The 15169-nt window shown below is 41.6% G+C and overlaps 1 long non-coding RNA gene across 1 annotated transcript; it reads right to left on the bottom strand.

Moving 5' to 3' along the window:
- Positions 1–2623: 2623 nt before the first annotated feature.
- Positions 2624–15169, bottom strand: LOC118496413. The gene is made up of 3 exons (XR_004898981.1): positions 14979–15169; positions 11878–11880; positions 2624–2634 (listed from the first exon to the last, which is right to left on the bottom strand). It is a non-coding gene; the product is annotated as an uncharacterized LOC118496413 (long non-coding RNA).

The raw sequence follows: 15169 nt of genomic DNA, 5'->3' as shown, positions 1-15169 counted from the left end.
CGCTAACTGTACACATAGGGTTGGAGGGACAGTCGCAGCTAATGAAACCCCTAATGTTCACAAAAAATCATTAAATTGAAATCGGACACCATTGTTAGCTTTATAAGACCTTGGGGTAGATGTTATGTAAGTGGCGTGACGAAATTCAAACTGTAAATACACGAAAGTTATGCCGAAAGTGTAGCAACAATCTTTTCCCATAGGATTAAATGGGACACAGCCTAGTTTGCAGCTCAGGAGCTCCGCGGAGCCCCGAGCCCCAGTAGTCCAGTAGCCGAGAACCGGTGACTTTCACTGGGTATGGAGGTTGCCGCTTTCTTGTCAGACTGTGTGGAGCTCCTAAAGTCCGACACATCTTACCAAATTTGCAATTATCCATCAATTTTCGTAAAACGGCCCATATTTGAGCTTTACATAGTTGATTTCTCGCTTAAAAAAGTATCAGAAGTGAATTTAATAACGAAATAGCCCGACAAACAATGTATAACTTTGCAGTGTCTGAAATATGAGACCTGCTGTCTCGTCTCCAATGTGTTTTACAGCCTACCAAGCGCTAATGCTAGTATGTGTTAGCTGAACTTTACAGAGCATATAATGTGTTTCGTATGTTGTTTTTATATAATGTTGTTTTTATATATTTGAATTGTGTAACCACTTGAGCCACGGTGAAACGTTGTTTCGTGTATATGGTTGAAATGACAATAAAACACAGTTGAATTGAGTTGACCATCTCACTGTCGGTCTGTCTGTCAGCGGTAGGCGTGGCTTGGGAGTGGACTCAGAGCAGCGAAGCAAGTGCATTCTGGGATTTGGTGTCTTTCATCCACATGAGCCAAAAACACATTTCCTGTCTTTTCTCGGCCTAGAAGGCACCAATTTCAATTTTTTTTTCACATTTATACTACATAAGTGACCCAATTTAAAGATATATTCTACTTTCCAGCGGTGAAATATCCCTTTAACAGACACAACATGCAATTAAAATGTCTGTGCAACATGAACGGGGCTCTTACCTGACAACAAGATGTGTTTTCAACTCAGACATCCTGCCGCTAGCTCGCCCTGCTAGCTGCTAGCTGCCGTCCGGGAGTGTGTTCAGTCAGGCTTCTGTGGTAATCATCACGCAGCAGTTCCGTGTGTATTTGTAGCTCTTCTATTGTGTGTGACCTGGATCTGGCGTTGGTGAGTAGGAGTCTTTGCAGTGGCGAACTGTGTGGTAGTTTCCTTAGTTAGCGTTACTGAAGGCTAGCTCTAGCTCCATAGTTAGCTACGTTACTCCAAGCTTCTTCCCAGTTCCCTTGTGAACACCTCTGCTCTTCACTCTTCACACACTACGCTCCGATCTGCACATTGCTGTTTACCTTTTCCTGCTACAACTGAATTCCCACGGAACTTCAGCGCGAGACAGCTAGCCTTCTGTAACACTGTACAAGGCACAGGCATCATTTGGCCCGTTTCCATATAGTTACATAGTCACTGATATGGTCTCTTGGATTGTTGTCGGCCGTGGGAGGCGAGGAAGGCGGCGAGGGAGCAGAGGGTGCTGGACGGGCCTGCTAGCCCGGCTAAGGAAACTACCACACAGTTCGCCACTGCAAAGACTCCTACTCACCAACACCAGATCGTTCACACACAAAATGGATATATATATATATATATATATGCTACAAATACACAGGGAACTGCTGCTTGTTGATTATCACTGAAGCCTGGCTGAACACACTCACTCATCCCAGACGCAGCTAGCAGCTAACAGGGTAGGTCAATTTAAACAATGTCGGAGTTGAAAACGCATCTTGTTTTTCACGTAAGGGCCCTGTTCATGTTTCACAGACATTTTAATTGTATTTTGTGTCTGTTAAAAGGCACAAAGGCACTCTTTATATGATGACCCCAAACTGCCGTTTTAGCTCACTGGGAGCTCTGGGCGTTAGCTGCAGCAGCTCCAGTTTGCTAGCACCGATTCAGCTCAGTTTATTTTGCTATCAACAGTACTCACATACGTATAGTGATCAAGATTAACGTAAAAATTGCCCAGAGTTCTCCTTTAAGGCCAATGAGGCAAAATCGTGATATAAAAATAAACAAAGATTAAGGAAAGCAGAAAAAATACTTTCAATAAAATAAACTGACTTGAGAGCCAAAACAATCACATAACACAAACATCCAACTGTTTCCTAACTGAGCTTTAAACAAGTCACCACTCTGAGGACATCCAACAGACTACGTCCTCCTCCCTCAGCTTCTCCTCAAGCTCTCTGTCTCACTGCTACTCTATATAGCCTGAAGCCCCGCCCCTAACACTGGAACATACCAACACAACAGTACAATGCAGGGGTGGCTCAGGTGAATAGACAGTAAAGGCTCCATACAGCCAGAATTAGTGTATCTATGAAGCTAGACATTTACAGAATAGCATTTATATGATTCACATTCACATCAGACGAAGCCACCAGACATCTTGATGATCAAACTTTCCTTTAGAACAAAGAGAGCACATGCTGGTAAGACCAAGATTAAACGTTACCCTCTGTTACCTTTTAAACTCAGTAAATACATGTAGTTAACAGAAGACATGTGTTGCCTGGTTATTATAAACTGTCATGTTTGTGTAGAAGTAAATGGTCTATTCACCTGAATGGTCTTAAACAATCAGAATGCTGTATTGATAGTTGTAGCTATAGCATATAAATCACAGCAGTATTAGATGTTAAATGTGAACACAAGAAAGCTACGGGATTACTGTGAGGAATTTGATGATTGATTAGGTTAACAGATGATTTGACAACAGTGTGTGGTAATTAAAAAAAATATAATAAAAGGTATAGCCTACAGGGAACCTTAATACTCAGTATTTGAGAGATACAATAGGTAGCGCATCACTACCATGACAGCAGCCATGCGCCCCGTCACAATATGTTTAACATTACATCATTTTATATCTAACTGGGATGTTTTGGGACTGACTGTCGCAGGATTGCTGCAGACGAAGTAATGTTACACAGGGTGATACACTGGTAAGAGACAATGACGTTTAGCCATGTATGCAGCTAATTTAAATAGCTCACTTTACCGTGTGACAAACACACACACGCACACACACAGTAATTATACACTGTGGTACTGCTAGACTTCCTAAAGTAAAAATATGAATGTAAAAGAGAGGCAGACTGACCGTCAGGTGGAGATCCATCCTGGCTGCTTCAGAACAGTCTGACTCAGAGTCTCCACAGAGATCTAGGAGAGACTGATACACACACACACACACACACACACACACACACACACACACACACACACACAGAGCTTCATGTAAACAACAGGGTTTATTTCTCAGCTGTAGGATGTAACTAAGTACTTCACTCAATTAGTAACGTAGGTAAAGTAGTGTACTTTACTTGAGTATCTCCATGTTCTGCTCCTGTCTACTTGTACTCCACTACATATCACAGGTTAATATCGTCCTTCTTACTCCAGTAACGTTACATTAGTCTGACAGCTTTAGTTACTTTACAGCTTTAGTTACTTCCATCCCCTACCTGTATCTCCAGATGTAGTAGTTAGTGTGGTAGAAGTACTTTACTGCAGTAAAGGCTCTGAGTACACTCCCACCACTGTTAATTTACTCGGACTGAAAACTAACAGCAGACCATTAACAACAGCCGTTAGTGACGTTAGCTTAATAACGTGCCCGTTAGCTTACTAACGTCGCCGTTAACTCTCATGTTTTCAGCCGTTAGAGTTCCACATTCTCAACCGTTAGCGACATGAAAATACCGTCTGAACGTTAAACAACATCTCAAACACTCTGACCGAGTCGCAGTGAACCGTTAAATGTGAATATACAGTGTTAAATGTCAAAGACTTACACTCGGACTTCTGCCATGTCTGTTTTCAAATATCCACGGCACCACGAGCAAGCCCCCAGGAAGAGCGCCGAGTCTAAAAGCCACCATGGGCTTAGCGGATAACGGTGGTACTGCACCCCATGGCCCAGAAAGACTTTTCACATAGACTTTGCCTGGCGAAAGAAACGTCTATATTTCAGCGGATAATTTGTTTCTGGGTATATCAACTTACCAGCCCGAACACTGAAAGGGTCCTTGTTTAAAACGTTACGTTTTTAACATTTTTAACATTCACTAGAAGCGAATCCAGAATTATTAAATTTGGCATGATGAACGTGCATAGTGGACGCGAGTAGAGCCGCGGGACTGCGCCCGCCCGCTCACATGACTGTTCTCCCGAGCTCATGTAGCTAGCTGTAATAATGGATATAGCTAATGGTTGTAATTCACCATGTTTTCTATTAATACGTCCATGGTATTATCTTATGAAGTCATGATACATCCCAGGGATGTATGTATGTAGCTGCTGTAAAGCCTGTTAGCTACATGGATGTAACATCATTAGCGTTTCCCAAACTGGCGGGCTATCGGCTAGCTAGCTAGTTGCTAACATCAGGGGTAGCTAGCATGGCTGTATTAAGATCTATACATAGCTAGCTATATGCCTACATAACGTTACTACAGACATAGTGATTACATCGCCTTGGTTCTCTCTTATGATACATCCGAGGGCTGTATGCTGTAAAGCTTGTAACGTGGATGAGAGCTGAAGCCATGGATGAGCTCTGTTCACGAAACTGCAGGCTAACAGCTAGCTAGCGCTAGTTAGTAGGTAGCTAGCTAGTAGCACAACATAATTATTAAATCTCCTTGGTTGTCTAGCTAAATACATCTATCGTTTATTTAGCTAAGCATGTAAACGATCGGGAACAACGAAAACAATGTTTAACGTTAGTGAATATTTTAGACAATGAAAATGGCGAGTTCATGAGTTCGCCACTTGTAAGAGACACGACAGAGAAGCTCATGAACGCGCATGTTGCTACCGGTTGCTACGACAACGCAAACAAATTGTTGCTAGTGCACATGCCCATCGTGAGCCAACCAGCGTTATGGGCCAACAATGCGGAAGAGCCGAGCTCCATGTTTGCTTTATGCGCTTTTGAGCATTCTCATTGGAACGTACGGGGCTTCCTGCCGAACACTGTATCCAGTTCTCTTAATACATCCATGACCACGAGCGATCTGATTGGCCGCTTGACGATGACGTGACAGCACGTTGAGCCAATCAGGAATAACTCTTGTCAAAAAACTTTATTGTTAATAGTTTCAGATCGACATACACAGTAAGTATAAATAATAGAGATCTGTGCAAAGACAGTGACGACATTAAACATTTAAAACGAGTCAAGCTGTCCAAAAAATGTGGAAGAATCATCTAAGTATTATCGGATGCCTCAATGGTTAGAGACCTTCTTCATTTGTGAGGTTACATTTTAGTGTTACTCAGTTTTTTAAAATGTTTTTAAAGCTAAGAGGGAAACACCCAAATATTTGAATTTGTCCACATTTTTGATTTCATGCAGCAGCATAAAGTCATAGTTTAGTATGTCGAAAAAGACATAGTATAGTATGTTAGAAAAGTGATAGAAAGTGAGTTTTATTAATGTACGCTGTTCAAAGTGAACTGAAGGTAACCCTGTGCTCTGATTGGTTGGTTCTGATCTCAGATCTGGGCTGTGTATCAGATCAGAACACCAGAGGCAGTAATGCTGAAGCTGTTTACTGCAGAGAAAGAACCAGCGGTCCAGTAGAATGCAGGACACACCTTGTACCAGAACATTGTTGGACTGTTACAACACTATCACAGCTGCTAAAGTCTGACATCTCCAGACAACCACTAACATGTTTAACTCTGGTTAGTATTGACTGCAAAGTAGATGAGGACACAATTCAAACATTTTTTAATTCACTTTTGGAGATAAACTTCTGAAATCTTGCACACTGAATAAATCAGCTATTTGTTATGGTCTGTTCTCTGCTGCTCCATCATTCTTTAGTGTTGGCTGGAAAACATCATCATCAGTGTCTTTATTTTCAGTCTGAACAGACCTCAACAGATTTAAAACCACATTCAGTCACAGAAAATACAAACAGTGAATATGAAATGTCAGACAAAGATTATTAAATGAAAGTCCATAAAGGAAGATAATATGATGGTAAACTACAAAACAACAATAACTGGAGAGCATACAATTAAAGATGGCCAACTTCCAGTTGGGTGGAGCTAATAAATGTAAATTGGAAATATGTCCGTAATAATGAGAGAACATGTGTACCAATTTTCGCGAATATCAGAGCAACTGTGTCCAAATTAAGGCCTTCTCTGCATTACAGGGCGCTAAACATGAATTAACCAAATCACTCTAGTCTGGTATTGCTCACAGGTTTTCATTGTTTAGATTTGAGTTTGTGAGTATATTAAAGGATGTCACAAATGTGGTCAAAGTCTAAAACTCATTAGGGGTTGCTATAGAGACACCATGCCACTCCCAAGCCCAAATGTGATATCAGATCAAAATATTAAAGCAGTGTTTCCTAGCAGGTTCTACTTGGACACACCGCCCACGTAGATAAAATCCCAACCCGTTCTCATTCCGAACTCGTAAAATAAGGACGTTTGGACAGTGGCTGTCAGCGTCTGATGCGACGAAAAAGGCGTCTTTCAGCGTGTTTGTGTAACGCACCGGGGAGAGCAGCAGTTAGATAGGATTTAACGAGTAGTATGTACGGGCGAATTTCTGCGTAAGGAGGGTGGTTGGGGGGGTGGATGGGTCAAACAAACACAGGACTTTCACCCAGGAGACCGGGGTTCGCGTCCCGCTTGTCACACTTGCTATAGTTGCTTTTTTCTTTACGTCCCGTTCCTCCTGCGTGTCACAGAACCGTACGCCCACCCACAAGCCTTTCCTAAACCCAACCGTCCCGTAGTTCCCACGTGTCACAGAATCGTAAGCCCAACCACGACTTTTTCCTTAACATAACTGCGTCAAAATGGACAGCAATTGTCCCGACCAAACGCATTTACTTAAAGCACTAAAGGAGGCTTTTAGCGTCAATAGGGTCTTTCCGACCGGAGGGATTTTTGCAGTTCTTAGAACTAAATGTTCCTAGAACACTTTTTTCGTTGTGTTCCGACAGGAAAAATTTGGGGATTTTTAAGTTCCACTGGCTGCAGTAGCGTACTTTTTTAGCTCCGACTTCAGAGCAGGGTCTTCTCCCTTTTCCTAGGTGTACTTGATTGGTTGAACTTATAAGTCCCGCTCACTGCCAACTCAGAACTTGCAGACGGAGCAACAACCAACAACGGGACATTTTTAACAATTTTCACCATTTTATTCATCACTAATTTCACTTCTGACAACGTTTTAGGCGAGAAATTAACTGTTTAGATTTTGAATATAGGCAGTCTTGCGAAAATTGATGCCGAATTGACAATTTGCTTCAAAGTTTTCGGAGTTGAGAAGTACGGTGGCCGACAGGGGCAGACGCCCTGCAACTTAAGAAAACACACGCAAATAGACAAAACACAAGCAAATTAAGAAAACAACTTCATTAATTTGACAACACATGTGCAGCATTCAGCAAACGCACTGCAAATACCACAACACAACCAAATACATAAACGCACTGCAAATACACACAACACAACCAAATAGGAAAACGCACTGCAAATATGAAACGATGCAAAAAAAAGCACACAAACCCAGAAAACAAATGCAACAAAAAAAACGCAGCATCCAGATTACACAACAGAAGTTCTCCAGACCTCTAGAGGGAGCAGCTAAGTGGAACAGCTGGATTTACGACCGTTATTAACCGATATTAAATTCATATTATTATTATTATTATTAATAACATAATATATTATATATTATACGGCTGGTGCCGTCCCCGAGCTTCGGCTTTTCAAAATAAAAGCTTGCGTCTGGTCCGCTATGTGTTTGTACTTTGGTGTGTTGGATGTTTGTGAACTAAACAGGACGGTAATCATGCTGATGAATACAATAACTTTTTCAGCAGATGTCTTACTTACAACACGATGGAGTTAGCAAAGCAGTTTTGTGTTTATATGTTCAGGTGGGATTTATTCAGTTTGATAAATCCCACGGTAAATTGGCTGGTTTACTAACAGGGAGGGACTAGAAATCCTGTCTGTTTTTTGTATTTCAAGAGCGAATAGCTCCACAATATGAATACAGATTAATCACTTATTTTGTTGGTAACCGTTGTTGTATAATGACAGTATTACACTTGAGGAGGCCTACACTTCAGTAATTTCGGACCTCGAAATTAAACCCTCCTATGTGGCTTAAACAAACGTCAACGTTAAACGCTGATGCAGTTTTAAATGTTTTATCACCACTAGTTTACAGACGTCTCTGCTGATTGAGTATCAGCTGACCTGAGCCGAGACACACCCACCAAACCAGAGAAAACATGTCTCAAACATAGATTTAATATTTACAGTCTATGCAGTTTTTCTCTCTCTCTCTCCCTCCCTCCCTCCCTCCCTCCCTCCCTCCCCGTGGGGTCGTAAATCCAGCTGTTCCACTAGCTGCTCCCTCTAGACGTCTGGAGAACTTCCGTTGTGTAATCTGGATGCTGCATTTTTTTGTTGCATTTGTTTTCTGGGTTCATGTGCTTTTCTTTTTGCATCGTTTTTTATTTGCAGTGCGTTTATGTATTTGGTTGTGTTGTGGTATTTGCAGTGCGTTTGCTGAATGCTGCACATATGTTGTCAAATTAATGAAGTTGTTTTCTTAATTTGCTTGTGTTTTGTCTATTTGCGTGTGTTTTCTTAAGTTGCAGGGCGTTTGCCCCTGTCGGCCACCGTACAATACAATAACGTGAGCTATTTAAATTAGTTGATACATGGTTAAACCTCATTGGCTCTTGTATTTCTCAGTGTATCTCCGTGTGTACTTTGTCCACAGCAATCCCACCAATCAGTCCCAAACGTACCAGTTAGAGAGGAAATGACCTAAACATATTCTTTATAAATCTTTACATTCATTCCCCAAAAGAACCAAGCAGGCCTGCCTTGTTGCACCGTCCACATATTTTGAGCCTGTAACGCTGCTCGATGGGACTGTGTCTGCAGCATGTTCCTTATCCGATAGCTCCCCGACTCCTCGGTCCTCGTCTGAACCAGAAGTTGTTCTGTCCCTCCTCGGTGAAGGCCGTCTCAAAGCTCTTATTTCTGCCCCGAGGAGCGAGCATGGAGGAGCTATAGGCGAGGATACAGAGAGCAGCCTTCCTCGAAGCCGTGCAGCTGAAGGTGATGCTAACTCCGCCCAAACAGCTGACATATTCATGTGACGCTTCAGAGGAAAAGACGTCTCATCTCCCTTTGCCTCTCTCCTCCCATGATGACGATGAAGGGAGACAAGTGGAGGAGTCGAGGAGGCAATTTAAGGGCTATGGGATGCACCTACAGTTTGAGGGAGACAGAGGCTAGGTCATTTATCCAAATAAGAAAAAGATTAATGATAAAACAACTTTAGAATGTACACGTTTGACCAAAACAAGTTCCTCCCCGAGGCTATCCGGCGCTTAGCACCGCCCAAGACGATTGTGATTGGTTTAAAGAAATGCCAATAAACCAGAGCACGTTGTTCTCCCATCCAGGAATGCTGTGTGGACTAGCCAGACCTTCCTCTGCAGCGCTGTGGAGGAAGGTCTGGACATGCAAGTTTACTAGCATGGTTACTAGACGTTTGTTGTATCGTTGCGTTAAGTAAAGCTGTGTAAGCTAGCATTTAACGTTAGCTCACTGCTATCTTTAATGATAGCTAGGCAAGCCAGGTAACCTACTTGTAGCCTACTGTACGTTACTGTACACATTGTGACCTGCAGGACCCGAGCAGAGCTCCGATGCTGACCCAGGTAGGTCAGTATATGGTCTATTATGGAAAATGATGATCCAGCTAACGACAAATTGTTATGATCTGTTACACAATGCTAGGGTATTGGTTGAACAATGTAGAAGCTGTCAATTGTGGTGTTTTTTTCTTGTTGCCATTTCACTCTTACTTTACTTCACTAGTTATTAAACTGCTAGGGCCTATACACAGTAAATTCTCCAGTGTCAAATATGCTGATCAAAGTCTGTGGACTCTTTCAGAGTTATTACAACAACAGCAAGTGTAAGAAGCCGCCCCATTTTGCCCAGTGTTTTCAGAGTTAAAATACATAGTGTAAAACGCCTCTGTGTTGACTCTGGTCTGCAGTGTCAAAGTACAAGTCCTCATCTAGAGTTATTACACACCTGTGAGAGTAACACAAAAAAAGACTAAAACTAAGACTAAAACTAATAAAAACTAAACTAAAACTAAGCATTTTCAAAAAATAAAAACTAAACTAAACTAGCAAACCCGCTTTAAAAACTAATTAAAACTAAACTGAATTTGAAAACAAAAAGTCAAAGCGAAATAAAAATAAAAACTAATGAAAAATGCAAAACTATAATAACCTTGATTTGGACACGCCCTAAACGGACCTGCGCCATGCCCTTCATGCCGTGCGCTTAGATTGTTAAAATAGGGTTTAAAGTGTTTAGTTGTTTCTATTTGTTTTGTCATTGTATGCTACATGTAACTACTCTTTACTTTAGATATCAACCTTAGTATTTCAACAGTTCCATAAAATGATAGCAAGAAAAAGAAGAATAGTTTCTGGCTAAGTTTCCCCAAAAATAAACTGGAAGGCCACAACAATGCAGCATTAATATTGATTGATTGACATTATTACATATTGGATAATGTTCAGCATATTTAAAATGTATGTAAATTAGAGCTGTCAATCGATTAAAATATTTGATTACGATTAACCGCGTGTCCATAGTTAACTCGTTATTAATTGCAAATTAATCACATATATTTTATCTGTTCTGTTCTAAAGGGATATGTTTTTGAACTTTGTAATACTCAAGTGGTATTTGAGACTTAACGTTCTCGACTCAGTTCACATCGACAGTTCATGCAAATACCTTTAGTCTCGTGGAGAGAACCATCTGGAAGGGTTTTGAAACTCAATTTGTCCTCCGTAAACACAATTCATTACGCCACAACATTCATGTGCACCCGCCGAGCTGGCTTTAAACTCACTGGCGGGTATGTTCAACTCTCTATCCACGACTAGGGTGTGGCTATCATTTGGGTTTTTTCAGATACCGGTGCTAAAGCAATACTTTTAAAACCGATACTTAAAGAAAAAGCACAAACACAGTTGGTGACATTAAAGAACAGCTCGTTTATTGCTAAGGCCATTGACTGCTAACACTTAATAAGGGGACATTAAAAGCATGAATTAATTAATGTAGTACTTGATGAACAATCAGTAATGTACAAGGATTAATAGAATTTAATGCATGACTTAATGCAGGAACAATAAGTTAATTAATGCATCAATTAAGGATATGAATCATCATGATTTCTCATTCTTCTTCAAAATACTGATCAGTCACAGTAGCTAGCCTGCTCCTGACCAGGCTAACAGCCAGGATTTATTAATCCTGGAGCCTTTTCTGTTCACTCAGCAGTGCTTTGACCTTATTTTAAAATACAACAGGTACACATTGCTGTGTGATCATTATTTAAATAAATATTCACGTGACAGTCATTGGTGCTGTTATATTGCCTTTTATGAAGACTAATAAACTGCTGTTCATATTGTTAGAAGTTTGGTGAATATAGTATGACAGTTGTTGAGGTAATTAGACCAGGCTGATAAAGTTTTAAATGTGTTTCTATAATGAAGTCAGTGATGAAGGGTAATATATAAAGTCCTATACACGTGTTTCTGTAATGGTTCTAACAACGGCAGACTGGTCAGAGACCAATACATCTTTTTAGATTATTAGGGGTCCAAGCCCGAGTCTGGAAGAAACAGCAGGGCTGTGGAACCCTATTGTTTTTCTACTGATTTTTCTTCTTCATTATTCTTCTCCGCCTAAAACTCCGACTACAGCCTAAACTGTACATGGTGGGGGGTTGCCGTTTTCAGGACTGGTCCGAAACTCCGCAAGGACTTCAGGCGCAAAACTTGACCCACTTCCACCACTAGGTGGCGCTATAGCAGAAAAAACGCGTTTGGCCCTATAACTCCCACACCGTACACCGGACATTTAAAAACCATATATCCAAGTGTTCCCTGGATCCAACTGAATCACGTGATATAGGCCACGCCCATTTCCGCCTAAACATTTATGCGTGAAAAGTCGCGATTTATTAAAAACCTACTTTTTCAATCTCCTCCTAGACCGTGCGACCGATCTGCACGAAACTTGGACCATAGCATCTCCAGACCGACCTGACAAAAAGTTAATAAAAAGAATTTTTATAGGATAAAAATTGCGCATATTACGCACGAACAAATTTGTGTAGCTAACTATTAAAACACCAACTTTGCCATATCTCAGCCAAAATAAATGCTATCAACGCCAACCTTTAGATTCTTGTTTGACATGACCCTCTGGAGGTCCCCCACGCGTTTTATGAAAATTGGTCACTAGGGGGTGCTACAAGTACAAAAAGTTTATATCTCATTAACGGCTCATTCAATTTTTACAAAATTTGATGGGTACCATCTAGGGACACTCCTGAGGCCATCTCTAGAGTGGGGTACTGAGGGGTCAAAGTGGGCGTGGCCTATGGGACCCATGTCTAAATTTACCACTTACACTAATGTGAACAACTTTAAATTTACAGGGTAGATGGACAATGGGCCAAGGACCACACCTACCAAACATTACACATGTGGACCACTAGGTGGCGCTATAATGTTTTTTTGTCTTTAACTCCCACAATACACATCGCACATTAGAAATTTTTACATTTTTTACATCCGTGTTCCTTGAATCAAGCTGAATTACGTGATATAGGCCACGCCCATTTCCGCTTAAAAGTTTTTTCGCAATATCGCGCAATGCCCAAAACCAACTTTTTCGAACTCGTCCTAGGCCGTGTGACCAATCTGCACGAAACCTGGTAGATAGCATCTCCAGATAGACCTGACCAAAAGTTATCCAAAGAATTTTGCTACGTTAAAGTATGTGCATTTGACGACCAAACAAATTTTCCTAGCTAGCTACCACACACATATATCATATCTTGGCCAAATTAAATGTTATCAGCAAAGAACTTGAGATCCTTGTTCAACGGCCCACTACGATGCTCCGTACCAAATTTGGCGAAGATCGGCCTTTAGGGGGCGCTATAAGCAACGTTTCTTTGTTTTGGCCAATAACTCAATGCATTTAAATGGAAAATTTGCATATGCAATATCTCTGCCACAGTAAAAGCAATCACCACGAAACTTGTGATGCTCGTTCGGCATGCGGCTCTGAGGCTCTGTACCAAATTTGGCGAAGATCGGCCGTTAGGGGGCGCTATAATCAACTTAGACATGTTTTGGCACTTTAACTCAATCACTGTTAATGACATAGTTGCAATGGGATTGTACCACAGACCTTGCAGCTCACACTTCTCAATATTTACTGATATTTACCTACTGTTACGTTTTGGTTTTTGCTTTCGCGTGCTCCCCTAGTTTTCTACAATAAACAAACTTCTTAACCCACCTGACAAAGTTTCTACAACCTTCACAGTGGACAAATGCAACTCTTTTCTCTCACTTTTTCAATCAAAAATCAACACCATTCATAGGCGCCGATACCGTGGGTGCTCCCGAGTTCGAACACCCACGGAAAATACTGAGCACCCACGTGTGCCAGACTGCCAGTAGGCTACATTCATTTAAAATTAAACATTGCAGTTGGTGCTAAGTGGAGCGTCTGTCATAGTGTGATTGGTTATGTCGGTGACATTGATTCTTAATTTCCAACGAAGCTGCTGCGGTTACGTGTCAGTTAAACTTTTCATCTCCAAAGCTGTCTGTATCTGTGAGAAGTGGCGCTGTCCTGAGATGAAACCTACTTTACGGCTTCATTATCGAGTTAATAGGCGTGTGTGTTCGCGTCGGCTGCTGTCCATTTCTTAAGGTTCTGAAATGCAAACCATTTTTGACTACTTTTTTTTAAAGGGCTTGCGCCTGTGAGCACCCACGGAGGAAAAAATAAATCAGCGCCTATGACACCATTTACAACAACCTGACCATCTCCCCTGCTCTTTCAGCCACCACACCTGCCTCCCCCCCCTCCAACCTTTCAGTCACTCTCTCATTTCTCTCTGCTGTCCCCTGTGATCAGGGAGGTTAAGAAGTTTGTTTGTTGTAGAGAATTGTTAAAGGTACTCTGTATATGCATGGAGATGAACTGTTAACCACTACATTTGCAACAGCAATGATCAAACCTCTCGATATTCACCAATTTTGCCCCCCCACGTAATGCTTTAGGTCCCGCTTTGGCGCAGCTCACCGGGGCATCGGGGGCGACTGGCATCGGAGGCTTGGGCCCCGTCATAACTGCTTGCAGTTCTAGTTTTTTTTATTATTCTTTGACAATAAAGGATCGTGTACAGCAGTGGTTCCCAACCTTTTTTCCTTGGCGCCCCCCCTACTTATGTCTAAGAAAAGCTGAGCCCCCCACTCCGAAACTGTCCCTTACTTTCTTTTTTGATACAGAGGAGTTATCAGCACTTTTACGTTTCTCCGCCATGTTTCATTCATAAAATAGTGATGCCGTGGCGGCAGGAAACACGAGGATGATAGCAGCTAGCAGCTAGCAGCTGACCTGATGACAGCAGGGTCCCAGGTCAAGAGGTCCCGGAGGTTTGGCCTACTAAGTAGCCTGCCTACAAGTTTAAGTGAGAACAAAAATATATAGTTTTTATACAGACTTTTGTATACATTATATATTCTAGTGTATTATCATAATTTCTTTAACATGTGCAAATATTTTTTTTTACCTCAACCTCAAACCAGATAAAGACTCGCGCCCCCCCTGTGATCTTTGCCGCCCCCCTTAGGGGTCCCCGGACCCCAGGTTGGGAACCACTGGTGTACAGTTTATTACTTTTCCATGTGCATGTATTTGACATTCTTAGCACACAGTGTGTTCTGTCCAGTAAACTGGGACTATCATTTGAGAGGATTGTACAATTATAAAACCAAGCTGTTTCCTCCTGCCTCCTCCTCATGCCCTGATAGCTGTGTTGTTATATTCTGATCTTCTCTCCACATTGAAGGCTGACCAGCAGTAATTTCATTTTCTGAACAGCATGTATGTTTTCCTGGCTACGACTACATATTTAACCTGGTCTCACAGAATTCCGTGAAATGAACACGGCCCCTTAACTCAA

This window comes from Sander lucioperca, chromosome 12 (assembly GCF_008315115.2).
Source record: "Sander lucioperca isolate FBNREF2018 chromosome 12, SLUC_FBN_1.2, whole genome shotgun sequence".
Taxonomy (NCBI): domain Eukaryota; kingdom Metazoa; phylum Chordata; class Actinopteri; order Perciformes; family Percidae; genus Sander; species Sander lucioperca.
This window is presented reverse-complemented; position numbering and strand designations above follow the sequence as displayed.